Here is a 16,384-nt window from a genome sequence, read left to right as displayed (position 1 = left end):
AAATAAAATAAAATGGAGATCTCTAGAGAGATAGCAATATGAATGTTACACATAGGTGCCTGAAAGCTAAACTTTGGTAATTGTGGGCATAAGAGACTGCAATACATGGATCAGACTGCAGATGGTGTGGTGTGGACAGATGCAAATCAGCACAGGAGGTGGGCTCGCATGGCATGTGTTCCACATAGAATTAAAAAATACCCAGCAGCTGATTAAGAACCAGGACAGGATAATGGAGATGCAAAATGAGAGAAGAGTTGCTGGGACACTGAACAGCAAGTGACAGAAAACCAATCCAAACTAGGTTAAACAGGGAGTTCCTTTGTGGCTAGTGGGTTAAGGATCCAGTGCTGTCACTGCAGCAGCTTCGGTTGCAGCCGTGGCTTGGGTTCAATCCCTGACCTAGGAACTTACACACATTGCAAGAGCAGCCAAAAAAAAAAAAAAAAAAAAAAAAAAAAAAAAAAAAAAAAAAAGCCAAACAAACCAAAGACTAGGTTAAACCAAAAGAGTGATTTATCTGAAGAACACAGAGGTAGCTCAAAGGACCATGAACGCAAACATTAGCACTCTCTCTCCATTTCTTTCCGTCTTTCTCTCATCTGTTCCACTTAAGCATCTTTCTCTGTTAACAGAGATAAACATTCTCTGCCCAGTAGGAAAAGTGGCCTTCAGAAACTGTTAAAAGTCACATGCTGAAAGATTTGCAGCCAGAGATGTCTCTAAATTTCAGTTGGAAAGATCCTAGGAAGGACTCAGACTGTTCGGATTGGATTCTTAAGCCCAATTCTTGGATTATTGGGCTACACGGTAGCCAGGGGTGGGCTCTCTGCTGACCCAGCCTGGGTCATGTTGCCTTCTTTGGGTCCGAATGAGCAGCTTCTGTACCCAAAGGTGGCTTAGCACAGACATGACCACTGGCACATTTGTTTGTGGGGACAGTCCCTGCAGGGGACCCCTGACAATCATCACCAAAGTCATTTTTAGCACCCTTCTGAGGAGGACGGCTGGACAGTTATTCTGTGAACTTGACGTGTGTGCACCTGTGTCGTTATGCTGACTACATTCCAATGGCTTCTCCCTCCACCACTTACTAGCTAAGGGATCTTTCTATGTATCCATTTCCTTGTTTATAAAATGAAAAGAATAGTAGTACCAACTCCAAGTGGTTGTTAATAGGATTAAATGTTCAAGGTAAAGCTCCTTGAACAAGCCTGGAATATGAAAGCATAGTTGTCACCATTACTAAGAATAAAACCGTAAAGACGATGCATTGAATAAGGGTGCTTTTCATGATATCATCCCTTCCCTTTGCAGACCATGATGCCTGTGGAGTTACTTTGCATTTATCATTGTTTGCTCACTGGAAACTGTTAAGACTCACCTTGCAAGATACTCAGTGGGGCTCTGAGGCTGTCCTGTGTCTTGCTGGGCCTCCATCGTAGAGGGAGTGTCTTTCTCATTTTATGATCCAAAACAGTTTATTTCTCAAACAAATAAACTTATATTATAGGGTCCCTCTGAAGCCCCAGAGATAAAGCCTCACTTGAAAGCTGACAATGAGCAGAGCTGTACCACTCTTGCTTAGCTTGCTTGAACTGGTCAGGCCCATATTTCTGAGCAGCGTCCTCTACTCTGCAACCATACTTCTTCCCGCCCCAGGTGGCTTCCTGCCAATCAATTGCCATCAGACTCTCCTTCACCCACCACAGGCTTCTCATTCCTAACAATGTGTTCCTAGGGCCTGGATTTACTTTTCCTGAGGTTTTTTTGTTGTTGTTGCTGTTGTTGTTTTTAATACATCTTTCTCTTCACTTTATTGTACAAACATCTATGTCTCTATCTTTTTAAAAATTTTTAGTAGAGTATAGTTGATTTATAGTGGTGTGTAATTTCTGCTGTACAGATAGTGATCTAGTGATATATATATATACACACACATACATACATGTACACACACACATATTTTTCTCATGCTATATTCTATTGTGTTCTATCCCAAGAGATTGGATGTCGTTCCCTCTGCTATACAGTAGGACCTCATTGCTTATCCATTCTAAATGTAATAGTTTGCATCTACCAGCCCCAAACTCTCCATCCCTCCCACTTCCTCCCCCCTCCCCCTTGGCCAACCACAAGTCTGTTCTCTATGTCTCTGAGTCTGATTCTGTTTTATAGATAGGTTCATTTGTGCCATATTTTAGATTCCATATATAAGTGATAACATATGGTATTTGTCTTTTTCTGATTTACTTCACTTAGTATAAAAATCTCTGGCTGCATCCATGTTGCTACAAATAGCATTATTTCATTCTTTGTTATGACTGAGTGCTAGTCCATTGTATATACGTAGCATATGTTCTTAATCCATTCACAGAATGGGAGAGAATCTTTGCAACCTACAAGGGCCTAATCTCCAAAACATACAAACAACTCATACAACTCAACAACAAAAAGCAAACAACCCAACTGACAAATGGGCGGAGGAGTTGCCGTCGTTCCAGTAACGAACCCAACTAGGATCAATGAGGACACGGGTTTGGTCCCTGGCCTCACTTGGTGGGTTAAGGATCTGGTGTTGCCTTGACCTGTGGTTTAGGGTGCTGACATGGATTGGATTCCATGTTGCTGTGGCTGTGGTGTAGGCCAGTGGTTACAGCTCCAATTCAACCCCTAGCCTGGGAACTTCCATGTGTTGCAGGTGCAGCCATAAAAAGTCAAAGAAAAAAAGGAAAATGGCTGGAAAACCTATGTCCCTATGTTGATCCAAATCAAGTTAGCAAATTTTGTTTGTGGTTCTATTATAGACCAATAACTGCTTGTATCACTCCTTTTACTTCTTTTTTTCTTTTCTCTGCCTTCTTTTTTTCCTCAGTTTCCTTCATAGAGGGAATCACAACTTTTAATACATAATTTTTTAGTACTTGAAATAAAATTCTCTTAGTTGTTGAAAGTATCTTCAAAAATAAATCTCCGTATATCAGATCTTTATGTGAGAGAAAATGCCACTTGGGGAGAAGTTAAATGCATCTGTTTCTTTTACCTATAGGTCTGTGGTTAGTAAATTGAACATTGCTCATTCCACATAATAGTGGGTTCATTATTGCCTGTTAATTTTTTTTTGTTGAGTTTATAAAGTCCTGAGTTTTGAAGTAATTCTTCAAGTACTTTTAATGGCAGATATCTGAACCAGACAAATTTATCCATGTTTGTGGTCTCTAATTGGTTGCTGAAAGTGGTTAAATTAGTCAAGAACTTCAGACTAGAAGTTCTACAGCAGGTTAAGGATCTGGCACTGTATGCAGCAGCTCAGGTTGCTGTTGAGGCATGGGTTTGATCCCTGGCCTGGCACAGTGGTTAAGGATCTGGCATTGTTGCAGCTGTGGTGTAGGTCACAGCTGCAGCTTGGATCAATCCCTGGCCTCGGAACTTCCATATGCTGCAGATGCAGCCAAAAAACTTTAGACAAATGCCTAAAGAGGAGCTACTCTCATGTGGCTGTTGTTTCTTCAAGCTTTGTGCCTCTTAAAGTAAGAATAATAATACCTCATGTATGGAAGATAACAGGTTAATCGGATGTCAGCAAACCTTTTTGAAAATGTAACTAAGGGAGTTCCCGTCGTGGCACCGTGGTTAACGAATCCGACTAGGAACCATGAGGTTGCGGGTTCCGCCCCTGCCCTTGCTCAGTGGGTTAACGATCCGGCGTTGCTGTGAGCTGTGGTGTAGGTCGCAGACTCGGCTCGGATCCCGCGTTGCTGTGGCTCTGGTGTAGGCCGGTGGCTACAGCTCCGATTCGACCCCTGCCCTGGGAACCTCCATATGCCGCGGAAGCGGCCTAAAGAAATAACAAAAAGACAAAAAAAAAAAAAAAAAAGAAAAAAAAAAAAGAAAATGTAACTAAGTAACTGAAGAAAAGCATGTTTTAAATAATTCATCATTTCATCATAATCAGTGGGAAGGCAAGGACCAATAGGTAGGTACTACGTTTGCAGACATTCACCTCATTTCATTGTCTCTTATTCTTTTCAGAGAAACTAGACTTCTGAGAGAATTTCTATAAAATGGTACTGATTTATTTATTAAAGTGCTATTTTCTTGGATTGGCAGGCTGCACCTTCTCCAGAAGCAGAAGAGAGCTGTTGAGGAAAAAGGTGAAGGGTCCAAAACCCGAATCTTGTATTCTAAAATCACTTTTACATTCATTCATTCATTCACCAATCATTTGTTGAGCATCCATGGGTCAAGTCCCATGCTTTGAGCTGAGGCCTCAAAGATGAACAACATAAAATGATGCCCTGGAGAAGCTGACTGTCTGCTTGGTGGGGTAGACAGATGTGTAAATGAATAATTATGCGTAGTCAGGTAAGTACTAATAGACAAACGTACCAAGTGTTGGGAGAGGAGGAAGGAATGAATGGCTAACCACTTGGTGGGGAGTCAGGAACATCTTCCTTCATTTAAGGGATTAATGGTCCATTGAGGAGAGAGGGGGCTGGAGGAGGGCATTTCTGGAAGAGGAAATTTGTGCAAAGACCAACAGTGCTCTGAAGGAGTGTGTAACATTCAGAGGGTGGAGGGAACTCCGTGAGACATGCAGGTAGAACGGTGTGTGAGGAAAACCTAGGAGTGAAGCCGGAAAGGTAAATAACAGATGGGGGAAGACTGTGTTCATGCGAAGGATTTCAGACTTTCTCTTAGAAGGAATGACTTAGTGATATTAAATGGGGAAATGACATGATCAGAATCCAATAAGAAATAATTGAACTGCTTAGTCAATGAGGAGCTGATCCTCCAGAAATACTTGAGCAATTTCACTTCAGAGTAGATTTTGAGGGATGCTCATTAAAAAAAGGTAATTTTTGTTCAAATAAGTTTGAAAAAAACTGCACACTCACTTCTCTCTCAGAGAAACCTTATATACCAGCCATTAATTAGTGGCTCTGTGAAAACCAGCTTAAAATGAATTTGTTTAACTTTATTTATGTTTGTCTTTTTATGGCTGTGCTGGTGGCATTGGAGGTTCCCAGGCTAGGGGTCAAATCGGAGCTGTAGCCACTGGCCTATGCCACAGCCACAGCAATGCAGGATCTGAGCCGCATCTGTGACCTACACCACAGCTCACAGCAACGCTGGATCCTTAACCCACTGAGCGAGGCCAGGGATCGAACCCACGTCCTCATGGATACTATTCAGGTTCGTTAACCTCTGAGCCATGACAGGAACTCCATGTCAAGTTTTCCCAAACCTATATGGCCATAATACACAGTTGGCAGATGAAATTCTGGATATCCAGTTTGAAGTGGAATTTGTGCTAGATAATGAATACTCTTTTAATATAAGTAAAGGATATTGCATAGGATACCGTATGTGAAATTAGAATTCCGAGGAACACTTGCATGGCCCTGTAAACTTCAAAGATATTTTCTGCTGTGTTTTTAATGAGACAAGAAAAGGACTCCATTTCCCAGAACTCCAGACATCCTTAAGAAATCTGTCTGATATAATTCAAATCATTTTACGTTAATTGTGGTAGGTACTGAATGCCGTTATCTTTGTGTGTGTGTAATAAGAACGTAAAAGTCTACTCTTTTAGCACCTTTCAAATATACAATACATTATTGTTAACTACAGTCCTTGTGCTAAACCTTCTATCCTCATGACTTATTTTATAATTAGAACTTTGTACGTTTTGACCACCTTCACCCTCTTCTCCCACCCCTCCCCTGCTTCTGCCTCTGGCAACCTCCAATTTGTTCTCTGTATCTATGAGGTGTTTTTTTTTTTTTTAATTCCACATATATTGAGGTCCTATGATCCTTATTTATTTCACTTAGCATAATGCCCTTAAGATCCATCCATACTATTGCAAATGGCAAAATTTCCTTCTTTTTTTTTTGTGGCCAAATAATACTCCATGGTGTATATATGCCACATTTTCTTTATCCATTTGTCCATTAGTGGACACTTAAATTGCTTCCAAGTCTTGGCTATTGTAAATATAGTTGACTCTTGATCAACATATGTTTTTAACGGCATGGATCCACTTACACTGGACTTTTTCTTTTCAGCAAGTGTGTATATAATATTACATGATTAGCAGTTGGTTGATGTGCTGGTGGGGACCCTCATATGTAGAGTGTTGTCTATAAAGTTATACATGAATTTTTGCCTGAGCCAGGGGTTGAGGTGCCAACCCCTGCATTGTTCAAGGGTCAATTGTAATGCTGCAATGCATATGGGGATGCATAAGTCTTTTCAAATTAGTGTTTTTGTTTTCTACAGATGAACACCCAGATGTGAAATTGCTGGCTCGTATGGTAGTTCTGTTTTTAATTTTGTGGGGAACCTTCAAATTGTTTTCCATAATGGCTGAGCCAGTGTACATGCCCACCGACAGTGAACAGATGTTTCCTTTCCTCCACATCTTCATCAACACTTGTTATTTCTTTTTGATGACAATTCTCTAACAGGTGGAAGGTGACATCTCATTGTGGTTTTGATTTGTATTGCTCCGATGATTAGTGATGTTGAGCATCTTTTCATGTATCTGTTGGTCATCTGCATCTCTGCTTTAGAAAAATGTCCATTTATATAAGAACAATCTAATTTGTTGAGAGTTTTTATCATAAACACATGTTGAATTTTGTCAAATGCTTCTTCTTCTTCTATGGAGATGATTATATGATTTTTATCTTTTATTTTGTGTGGTATATCACACTGATTGCTTTTTGGATGTCAAGCCATCATTGGGAAAAAATCCCACTCGATCATAGCACATGATTCTTTTAATGTATTGTTGAATTTGGCTTGCTAATATTTTGTTGCAAATTTTTGCATCTCTATTCATCAGGGATGTTGGCCTATAATTTTCTTTTCTTGCAGCATCCTTACCTGGTTTTGGTAACATGGTAATCCTAGCCTTATAAAATGAGTTTAGAAGTGTTCCTTCCTCTTCGGGTTTTTTTTTTTTTTTTTTTTTTTGGAAGAGTCTGAGAAAGATTGGTTTAATTTTTCTTTAAATATTAGAATTCATCAGTGAAGCCATCTGCTCTTGGACTTTTGTTTTGGGTGATTTTTGATTACAGATTCAATCTCCTTACTAATAATCATCTGTTCATATTTTCTATTTCTTCATGATTCAGTCTTGGTAGGTTGTATACTTTTAGGAATTTATCCATATTTTCTAAGTTATTCAGTTTGTTGGCATGTAATTAGTCATCATAGTTGTATGACCCTTTGTATTTCTGTGGTATCTGCTGTAATGTTCCTACTTATGTTTCTGATTTTTATTTATTTGAATCCTCTCTTTTTCTTGTTGAGTCTAGCTTCATGTCAATTTTATTTAAAAAAATTTTTTTTGTTTATCTGTAACTTAAAGCATCTGTTTAATTTTACATTTTTTCATTTGCCAGTAACTATATGGTAATGTACAGAAAAGTTGTCCTCCCTATAATTGATTTGGAAAGTCTTCTCCTTCCAGTGGTAGGGTTCAATTAATTAATTAACCTAATTATCCAACACACATCTGTTGAGGTTCTACCATATACCAGGTGTTGAGGATACAGAAATGTACAAGGAAGATATGTTCTCTGCCCTTTGTGGCATTTACGGTGCAGTGGACAACCGAAAGTCAATCTCTGGTCCTCTAAACTGAGCTTAGCACAGTAGCTTCTGTGATCTGACTCAGGACACTGTATATAGTTGCTTTTCCCACCATCCTGCAGCCTGCCTTTAACTTTAGCCATATTTGCAGTTCCCAGGACATACCAAAAAATGCCCCTGTGCTCTCTCCTCCTCCTCACCTTCTCTATGTCATACTTGGCCTTCAAGATTCAGTTTAAGCATGAATCTTGGAAGCGCTTCCTGACAATACTTCCTCAAGGGGTGCCCCCTTTTTATACTCCAAATATTCCTCTACCCAAATATAACTCTATCATAACATTTACTAGAATTTGCTCTGATATCTGATTTCCTCGAATCTTTCCCCCACATTATTATCTCCCGAAGACCAAGAACTATGTCTTTTTACATTCTTACCACTTAGAACCACCCCAAATAGATAGATTTCTAAGTGCTGGTTGAAAGATAAATCGAGGGTCAATATCTTCCTGTCTTACATCAGTAGACTTTCTCCATTCTCTCCTGCTATCTTCATGATACTGAATTATTCTGAAACGAATTATCAGTAGGAAAATATCAGTATTTTCCATCTCGTGCAGTATACTAGACTAAGTCAAAAGACAAAAATGAAAAACTTTAAGTACCCTTTGAGGAAAAGTGTTAAATAATTCTTCTTTTTGGTTGCTAAGAACTGTCACCAAAGCCATGTCTGAGGTAATTAGGAGAGGACAGCTTGACCCACAAAGTTTCTTTGTCAAAGAGGCTGATTTATGAACAGTCATGATGGTTCTGCAAATGGCAGCTGTGGCCCCAAACCAAGTAATAATCTTTATAGCTCCCCAGGGTGATTAGATGGTTGGGCTTGCTTTGGTGGGTATGGTTACATCCCACACTCAAATAAAAATTGTTCTTCCCTTTTTTGTCTTTTTAGGGACTCAACAGCAGCATATGGAGGTTCCCAGGCTAGGGGTCTTATTGGAGTTGTAGCTGCTGGCCTATGCCAGAGCCACAGCAACGCTGGATCGAAGCTACATCTGTGGCCTACACCACAGCTCACGGCAATGTTGGATCCTTAACCCACTGAGTGAGGCCAGGGATGGAACCTGCATATTCATGGATACTAGTCAGATTTGTTTCCACTGAGCCACGACGGAAACACCATAAGAATTGTTCTGAGTAGTATCATATACCAATGCCAAATGCCAGAAGGAAAGTTAGAATTATGTCCTGTTAGAGGACAAAGATATTGTAATTTGGTGAATTATGAATTCATTGGACAAAGAGTTAAGAATAAACATGGAGGCATACCTTCTCCATGTCCTGGCACCTGACTTAGGGCTGACCACCCCACTCCTAGGTAGTAATGTTATGCTCTCCCAGAGAGTCTTATTTATTTCCCTAAGATAACTGCTTCTATAAGCTTCTGGACCAACATGAGGATATGCCATTATCCATGGGAAAACAGGCCAGGAGAGGGCAAAGTAGCTTCCACATATAACAAGAAACTTGAGTTACAGAGAAAACAGGGAACTGAAACCATCCTACCTTTTAGGATCCTTGGTCAAATGTGGCAAACGCTCTGTAACAACAAATGTATCGACTCCTGATGTCCGTCAGACGCCCCTCCCAGTGACACCTGTGCTGCTTGCTCTCCGTCATCTCATCCCCTTTGAAGGATACTAGCAGGGCTCTTGGGCTAGATCGTCCTACCTCCCCTGGTGGTCATGTCTCAGCTCTTGCCGTCTGTATCTCCCTGTGTGACATCAACAACTTCTTTGTGGGTCAAGACCTGACCTGATAGGTGCCTTTTCTCTGACAGAATGCCAATTTGTCTTCCTTGGCCTGCGCAGTGTTGAGTGACTCATCTGGGGGTGGAGTGGGAAGGCCAGCCACACCTGAAAAAAAAATGTGCCTTTTAGAACCTGCAGATTAAATATTGCTCTGTACGTCACTTTCAATTTTACCATTTCAACAGATGTGATCAGAGAGATGAGAATAAAGCTATGTGTTGACATTTCCTCATTCACAGTGGGAACTGGAAAATTAAAAGAACCATCTTTTTTTTTTTTTTTTTTCTTTTTCTTTTTTTCCAGTGGAGGGCATCTCCTTTTCACCTGTACTGTGCTCCTTAGCTCATTTCCTGCCACGGCAGTTTCAGGTTCAACTTGTTTTTTAAAGTTGTGAATCACATCAGTGACTCAAAGCCAATTTGGGGAGGAAAAAAAAAAAAAAAAGCTGAGCTCTCTGTTTATAAAGAATCAAGGCTAGTAGGGAATTTGAATTATTCTTGGAACTTTTGGCAAACACCCACTAAAGTATTATTCACTCCTTCATTCAGCAAAAATATGTTGAAGCAAAAATATGCTCAGTGGATTGTGTCATATATAAAGGCAATTAAACACTCTTTTATGAAAGATGCATAGTTGTTTTTTTTTTTTTAAGCTGGATTCTTATTTTTTCTCATGCGGAAAACAAAATTTAGAAGTGGTAGTTACTATAAATTTGTCAACTGTGTTGTTTTAAAAAAGAGAGGAAATTATGGATTTCCTCAACTCAGACATACTGTGATAATGAGTTGATACATGAAACATTTATTTTCTAAATCACAGAGCTGGGAGAGACCTCAAAGCTTATGTGTACAACTTTTCCATTTCACTAATGAGAAAAGGGAGTCGCAAAGATGGTGAATGACTTCCTTGAGATTGCCTGGCTGGTCAGCCTGTGGCAGGGCCAGGGCGTCTGGATCTGCCATCTTTCCGTGAGCAAGTGGCCTCTCCTGGAAAAATCATGTACAGTTATTATTTACTTATTATGAGAGTAAGGAACTTTCTCCTAGGCTGTATTACTTAATATTTAGTCATCATTGCAAAATAGATATTACTCTCTTTACTTTAGAGAAAGGGAAAGCAAGTCTAAAAGAAAATGTCCTTTAGCCAACAATATCCCGATGGGCTAGTGGCAGAGCTAGGATTGGAAAAGGCAAGAATCTGACCCCTGAGGTCATATTCTTTCCATGTTTTGGCACCACTTTACCCTACACCGTGCTACAGGGTAGCATCTTCTTAGTTTGGATTATTCCTATATAGCCAAGACCGAATGGGGATGAATGAAATTCTGTCCCCACATTGATATGTTTATTTGGTCATTCATTCTTTCATTCATTATTCTCTATGTAAAGCACTGAGTTAGGTGCTACAGACAATCAAAAGAATAGATAACACACAGACCTGCCCGTTAGGATATCCAGTGTCTGTAAGGGAATATAAAACTTGTTCACAAATAACTGTAGGAAAAAGGTAGAATGTAGTAGCCAATTCAAAGTGGTAGAAAATGTTATAGGAATTCTCATGTCGTAGGAAAATAAGAGAATTGTGGACAGTTGAGAAGATTTAAGAATTCTGGGAAGGAAGTTTTTTTTTGGCTATACCAAGTGGCATATAGAAGTTCCCAGGCCAGGAGTCGAACCTGTGCTACCATGGAGACGATGCCAGATCTTTAACCTGCTTCACCACAGCAAGAACTCTGGGAAGGAAATATCTTAGAAAGATTTTAAGTTGTTTAACTCTTCAACCTCTAGGTTGTAAAAGAGGAAGTACATGCCTTATGGAGGTTTCCTTACAGAAGAATGGGCATAATTTTTAAATTCAATGAATTTTATTGTATTTATCATTGTGCAGCCATCATCACAACCTAATTTTAGAACAGTTTCATCCCAAACCCCCAGACCACCTCTCTTTCCTCACCACCTGTCCCGTTTGGTAACCACAAGTCTTTCAAAGGCTGTGAGTCTGTTTCCGTTCTGCAAATAAATTCATTTATATCCTTTTTTTAGATTCTAGGTGTAAGTGACATCATATGCTGTTTGTTCCCCACTGTCCAACTAACTTCACTTAGTATGACAATTTCTAGGTCCATCTATGTCACTACAAATGGCATTATTTCATTCTTTTTTTATGGCCGAGTAATATTCTATTGTATATATTGTACCACATCTTCTTTACCCATTCCTCTGTCAGTGGATATTTAGGTTGCTTCCTTGTCTTGGCTATTGTAAATAGTGCTGCAATGAACTTTGGGGTACATGTATCTTTTTGAATTATGGTTTTCTCTGGATGTATGCCCTGGGTGGGATTGCTGGGTCATATGGTATTTCTAGTTTTAGTTTTTTGAGGAACCTCCATACTGTTTTCCATAGTGGTTGCACCAATTTATATTCTGACAAATAGTGTAAGAGGATTCCCTTTTCTCTGCATCTTCTCCAGCATTCATTTTTTGCAGACTTTTTGATGATGGCCATTCTGACTGGTGTAAGTTGGTACCTCATACTAGTTTTGATTTGCATTTCTCTAAGAATTGGTGATGTTGAGTATCTTTTCGTGTATTTTTTTGGCCATCTTTATGTCTTCTTGGAGAAACGTCTGTTTAGATCTTTTACCCAAGAATGTACATAATGTTTTATTGAAGAATAATTGGAATTAATGAACTAAAGAGGAAGACGAAGTTTGGATTATTCCAAATGGGTCCTTGAAACTACAACATAGCTTCTAAGCTTATCGGCAGTCCAGTCCTCTAGGATGTAAAAGTTTAGATGCTATTTAAAATTTAGTTAATAACTAAAAATGCATAGTTATTACATTTACTGGGCTCTCATCCCAAGTAAGGTAAATGTGAATGAATTGGTAGATAAGTAAACATTCAGATTTTGATGGAAATGCATAAAAATTTAAATAGGAAGAGAGTCGATTGGGCAAGAACAACAGCTATTTTTTGCAGGAAGTTTTGCGATTTTTTTTTTTTTGTCTTTTGTCTTTTGTTGTTGTTGTTGTTGTTGTTGCTATTTCTTGGGCTGCTCCCGTGGCATATGGGGGTTCCCAGGCTAGGGGCTGAATCAGAGCTGTAGCCACCGGCCTATGCCAGAGCCACAGCAACGCGGGATCTGAGCCGCGTCTGCAACCTACACCACAGCTCACGGCAACGCCAGATCGTTAACCCACTGAGCAAGGGCAGGGACCGAACCTGCAACCTCATGGTTCCTAGTCGGATTTGTTAACCACTGCGCCACGACGGGAACTCCCAAGTTTTGCAATTTTAAATGGCTACTCTGGGGAAATAAAATTTAAAAAATCAAATATCTTAACTTGTGAAATTACACAAGATTTTCAAGATGTGTTTGGATATCTTAAAATTTAAAAATTTAGATCAAAGGCAGGTAAACATTTCAAAGTGCATTTAGATCTCTTTTTTTTTTTTTCTTTTTTTGGTCTTTTTAGGGCCACACCCATGGCATGTGAAGGTTCCCAGGCTAGGGGTTGAATCAGAACTGTAGCTGCACAGCCACAGCAACACCAGATCTGAGCCACATCTACAACCTACACGACAGCTCACAGCAACGCCAGATGGTTAACCCACTGAGCAAGGCCAGGAATCGAACCTGCATCCTCATGGATGCTAGTCAGATTCATTTCAACTGAGCCATGACAGGAACTCCCTAAATCTGTTTTCTGTCCACAATGAATCCTAATTCTAGGCTTGAGATTCTTAGAAAAATGAGAAAAAAGGGGGGGGGGCTCTAAATGAGAGGGAACATATGCCCTAAGACGAGTTCAATTAAAGCCCATAGCGACCAGGGAAGAATTTCACTTTGCCTTTGAACACTGTTTTCAGATTTATTACTACCACGCTCACAAGCTAGCATTTATATAGTTTAAAGAATAATAATAACTACAAGTTCCAAAAGAGGTATGAAGAAGATTCAACTACATCTGAGGTATTTTATTTCCTCAAAAACATCTGAAGTAAACACAGGGAAAATGAGAACGATCTGGATGGTGGTGACTAAGAGCCTGTTATTTTGTTCTTCCTCCCTTATTGTGTTTGAAATGCCTCATAATAAAACACCGGTACCCAGGCTTTATGAAGCCTTGATCATTTTTATAAATCCCCAAATCATTCTGCCCACGCACTCTCCTGTCAGTGTTTTGATTTACCACAGGGGACATAATTCCACAAAAATGGCACGATAGAGGGACAAGAACCTCCAATCAATAGTGGAGGCAGGGAAAGAGACTGGTAGAGGAGTGGGGTATGGGGATGGGGGCAAGAATGTCTCTGTCTTTAGCATTCCCAGAGCTTGTTGATGTCTTATTGATGGCTTTGTGCATGGTGGGGGCAGGACCGGGAGGGATGCCCTCAGAACAGATTCCGTTACCAGATGGCTAGGCTCCTTCTGAGGTGGTTTGGCTACCACAGGACTAAAGATTGTCTTTTCCATTCTTTCGGAGAAAAAGAATGTGTTTGTGTGTGTGTGACTCACTCACTATGCTGTGCACTAGAAATTGACCCAACACTGTAAATCAACACTAATAAAAATAAAATTGAAAAAAATTTTTAAAAAGAATGTCTTTTTGAAGAGGCTAGGAAAACTGTTCTACCTACAAAACTGGGAGGAAATGTCATGTTAATTTTAGGTTTTCAGAAACCCGGAGAAGAAGGGTCGAGTAGGTAGATGATACCCAATTAGAACACCTGACCATTTTTACTCATAGCGTGTCCTCCTGCATCTCATAGTGTGCTTTTGATGAGAGGGCAGAAGATTTAGTTGCAGAAGACTTTCAGAAAAGGATGACAGTTACAGGAAAGCACGATAGAAAATGTCCAGATTTCCCACCAGTATTCATTGATTTGACAGTTCTGCCAAGTACAATTTATTACATTCTAGCCTTGGGATTCCTCATAGCTATCAGATATAGTTTCAGGCAAATTTGTGAAATAAGTGAGGGGTGTGCTTACTACCTGATGTGAAAGACTGAGTGTTTCTAATGAGATGGTTATGGTGCTAAGCATTTCTTGCTGTACATGATCTTGTTTGGTCCTCATGCCTTTTTTAAGATTGGGAGTCTCCCTATTTTCATAAATGAAAACCAGTTTAGGACTATGGAAAACAGTATGGAAGTTCCTTAAAAAAACTAAAATAGATGATCCATCTACTGTATGATCCAGCAACCCGACTCCTGCGCATATACCTGAAACAGACAAATATCCTAATTTGAAAAGATACATGTACACCAATGTTCTTAGCAGCACAATTTACAGAAGCCAAGACATATAAACAACCCAAATGCACGTCAACAGATGGTTGGTTTAAGATGTGGTACATAGACACAGTGGAGTATTACTCAGCCATAAAAAATGAAATATTGCCATTTGCAGCAACATGGAGGGACCTAGAGATTATCATGCTAAGTGAAGTTACACAGAGAAAGACAAATATCATATGATATCTCTTTTACTTGGAATCTGAAAAATGATACAAACGAAGGCTAATTGTACTAATGCTTCCTCTGAATGTCCAACTTTGCTGTTTCTAAAAATTGCTTTGGTTATTTTAGCTCTTTTGCAATTCCATATAATTTTTTTTTTAAAAAAAAGGTAATAAAATTTGACAAAAAAAGAACAGGAATTTAAGTGGGAATTTTGTTGACTCTATACACAAATTTGGGAACCATTGCCATGTTAACAAATACTGAGTCTTCCAATCCATATATGAAGTATAATCTCTCCATTTGTTTAGACCATCTTTAATTTTTCTGTCTTATGTGTTTTGTAGTTTTCAGTGTAAGGATCTTGGACAATTTTAATTTTATATATGTCTTTTCTCTTCATTTTTCCCTTTTTAGATGTGTGAAAAAATAATTCTCAGAAAATAATTGGGCTTATTTACAGCCTATAAAGTATTGCTCCCACAAGTAAAATCCTGTGGGCAGAGCAGAGCCAGAAAGAACTTCAATAGCAAATAAGAATTTACAATTATTTTTAAATTTAATAAATTATTGACCAAAATGTTGAACAATTTTGAACAAATTCTTTTTTAAAAAAACCACTTTGGATGGTAAATTCATTATTAATTTGTTTATTTCACAAATATTCTTTTTAAAAGTTTTTAAAATTGAGGTATAGCTGATGAAAGCAAATTCTTAATGGAGGTAGGCAGAGTTATATATTTTCCTAACTAGCATGGGAAAAAGGATTTATTTCGAATTTGGCCATGCTTTGTTATTGAGTTCTTACCTGATGTCTTCCCAAGGTCAGCTTGCTCAATACCTTTGCAAAGCAAAGATCAGTCACTGCGTGGGTTAGAGACAAACTACATAGATGATTTTTCCTGAAAGAAATAATCACTGTGTCTTTCAGAAGTCACTGGTAGGGAGGGAAGAACATTAAAATAAGAATACCTAGAGTTGAATTTTCTGATGACTGCAAAGCGTCCTTATCACCTTGAGATAAAGAATTCATATTTTGGAGTTCCTGCCCTGGTGCAGTGGGTTAAGAATCCAGCTGCCACAGCTCAGGTCACTGCAGAGGCACAGGTTCAATCCCTGGCCTGGCACAGTGGTTCAACGGATCCAGTATTGACACAGCTGCTGCGAGGGTTGCAGCCGCAACTTAGATTCAATCCCTGGCCTGGGAACGTCCATATTTGTGGGTGCAGCCATTAAAAAGAAAGAATTCACGTTTTAGTGTAAAGAGACACAACACTGGCTAAAGAGTAGACACAAGTCCTTCAATTAGGAGCAGGAGTCCTCAGAGAGGACAAAGGGGAATCAGAACCTTTACTATCTCCCGACAGCTCTGTGGCTCCTGCATGCTTCATTAGCAATGGGTGCCATAGTACTTCGAATTAAGAAGTCACTCAAAATAATTTGCCAAGAGCTGGGACATGTCAAGTGTGAGAAGTTCCTCACAGAGGAGCACTTCAGGGCTA

Source organism: Sus scrofa, chromosome 7 (genome assembly GCF_054392235.1).
Source record: "Sus scrofa isolate SSC_HxYL_T2T_F1_AM1 chromosome 7, Sscrofa_HxYL_maternal_Yorkshire_Landrace_v2.0, whole genome shotgun sequence".
In the NCBI taxonomy this organism is placed as follows: domain Eukaryota; kingdom Metazoa; phylum Chordata; class Mammalia; order Artiodactyla; family Suidae; genus Sus; species Sus scrofa.
Note: the sequence above shows the minus strand (reverse complement) of the source record.